The sequence below is a fragment of the Bison bison genome, unplaced genomic scaffold (assembly GCF_000754665.1).
Source record: "Bison bison bison isolate TAMUID 2011002044 unplaced genomic scaffold, Bison_UMD1.0 scf7180017864238, whole genome shotgun sequence".
Lineage (NCBI taxonomy): Eukaryota > Metazoa > Chordata > Mammalia > Artiodactyla > Bovidae > Bison > Bison bison.
Window position 1 is genome coordinate 3,618,397 of NW_011494810.1, and position 2,694 is coordinate 3,621,090.

A 2,694-nucleotide genomic window follows, 5' to 3' on the forward strand; every position below is an offset into this window, starting at 1 on the left:
ATGGCATCTGGTCCCATCACTTCATGGGAAATATATGGGGAAACAGTGGAAACAGTGTCAGACTTTATTTTTGGGGGCTCCAAAATCACTGCAGATGGTGACTGCAGCCATGAAATTAAAAGACGCTTACTCCTTGGAAGGAAAGTTATGACCAAACTATATACCATATTAAAAAGCAGAGACATTACTTTGGCAACAAAGGTCCGTCTAGACAAGGCTATGGTTTTTCCAGTAGTCATGTATGGATGTGAGAGTTGGACTGTGAAGAAAGCTGAGTGCCGAAGAATTGATGCTTTTGAACTGTGGTGTTGGAGAAGACTCTTGAGAGTCCCTTGGACTGCAAGGGGATCCAACCAGTCCATTCTGAAGGAGATCAGTCCTGGGTGTTTTTTGGAAGGAATGATGCTGAAGCTGAAACTCCAGTACTTTGGCCACCTCATGGGAAGAGTTGACCCATTGGAAAAGACTCTGATGCTGGGATGGATTGAGGGCAGGAGAAGGGGACGACAGCGGATGAGATGGCTGGATGGTATCACTGACTCGATGGACATGAGTCTGAGTGAACTCCGGGAGTTGGTGATGGACAGGGAGGCCTGGCATGCTGCAATTCATGGGGTCGCAAAGAGTCGGACACGACTGAGTGACTGAACTGAACTGGAACTCTCTTGCTTTTTTGGTAATCCAGTGATGTTGGCAATTTGATCTCTAGTTCCTCTGCCTTTTCTAATACCAGCTTGAACATCTGGAAGTTCATGGTTCATGTGTTGCTGAAGCCTGACTTGGAGAATTTTGAGCATTACTTTACTAGCATGTGAGATGAGTGCAATTGTGCGGTAGTTTGAGCATTCTTTGGCATTGCCTTGCTTTGGGATTGGAATGAAAACTGACCTTTTCCAGTCCTGTGGCCACTGCTGAGTTTTCCAAATTTGCTGGCATATTGAGTGCAGCACTTTCACAGCATCATCTTTCAGGATTTGAAAGAGCTCAACTGGAATTCCATCACCTCCACGAGCTTTGTTCGTAGTGATGCTTTCTAAGGCCCACTTGACTTCACATTCCAGGATGTTTGGCTCTAGGTCAGTGATCACACCATCGTGATTATCTGGGTCTTGAAGATCTTTTTGTACAGTTCTGTGTATTCTTGCCACCTCTTCTTAATATCTTCTGCTTCTGTTAGGTCCATACCATTTCTGTCCTTTATCGAGCTCATCTTTGCATGAGATGTTCCCTTGGTATCTCTAATTTTCTTGAAGAGGTCTCTAGTCATTCCCGTTCTTTTGTTTTCCTCTACTTCTTTGCATTGATTGCTGAGGAAGGCTTTCTTTCTTTTTTTTTTTTTTTTGAGGAAGGCTTTCTTATCTGTCCTTGATATTCTTTGGAACTCTGCATTCAGATGCTTACATCTTTCCTTTTCTCCTTTGCTTTTCACTTCTCTTCTTTTCACAGCTATTTGTAAGGCCTCCCCAGACAGCCGTTTTGCTTTTTTGCACTTCTTTTCCATAGGGATGGTCTTGATCCCTGTCTCCTGTACAGTGTCACGAACCTCTGTTCATAGTTCATCAGGCACTCTGTCTGTCAGATCTAGTCCCTTAAATCTGATTCTCACTTCCACTGTATAATCATAAGGGATTTGACTTAGTCATACCTGAATGGTCTAGTGATTTCCCCTACTTTCTTCAATTTAAGCCTGAATTTGGTAATAAGCAGTTCATGATCTGAGCCACAGTCAGCTCCCGGTCTTGTTTTTGCTGACTGTATAGAGCTTCTCCATCTTTGGCTGCAAAGAATATAATCAATCTGATTTCGGTGTTGACCATCTGGTGATGTCCATGAGTAGAGTCTTCTTTTGTGTTATTGGAAGAGGGTGTTTGCTATGACCAGTGCGTTCTCTTGGCAAAACTCATTAGTCTTTGCCCTGCTTCATTCTGTATTCCAAGGCCAAATTTGCCTGTTACTCCAGGAGTTTCTTGACTTCCTACTTTTGCATTCCAGTCCCCTATAATGAAAAGGACATCTTTTTGGGTGTTAGTTCTAAAAGGTCTTGTAGGTCTTCATATAATCATTCAACTTCAGCTTCTTCAGCATTACTGGTTGGGGCATAGACTTGGATTACTGTAATATTGAATGGTTTGCCTTGGAAATGAATAGAGACCATTCTGTCATTTTTGAGATTGCATCCAAGTACTGCATTTCGGACTCTTTTGTTGACCATGATGGCTACTCCATTTCTTCTAAGGGATTCCTGCCCACAGTGATAGATATAATGATCATCTGAGTTAAATTCACCCATTCCAGTCCATTTGAGTTTGCTGATTCCTAGAATGTCGATGTTCACTCTTGCCATCTCCTGTTTGACCACTTCCAATTTGCCTTGATTCATGGACCTAACATTCCAGGTTCCTATGCAATATTGCTCTTTACAGCATTGGACCTTGCTTCTATCACCAGTCACATCCACAACTGGGTATTGTTTTTGCTTTGGCTCCATCCCTTCATTCTTTTTGGAGTTATTTCTTCACTGATCTCTTGTAGCATATTAGGCACCTACCGACCTGGGGAGTTCCTCTTTCAGTATCCTATCATTTTGCCTTTTCATACTGTTCATGGGGTTCTCAAGGCAAGAATACTGAAGTGGTTTGCCATTCCCTTCTCCAGTGGACCACATTCTGTCAGACCTCTCCACCATGACCTGTC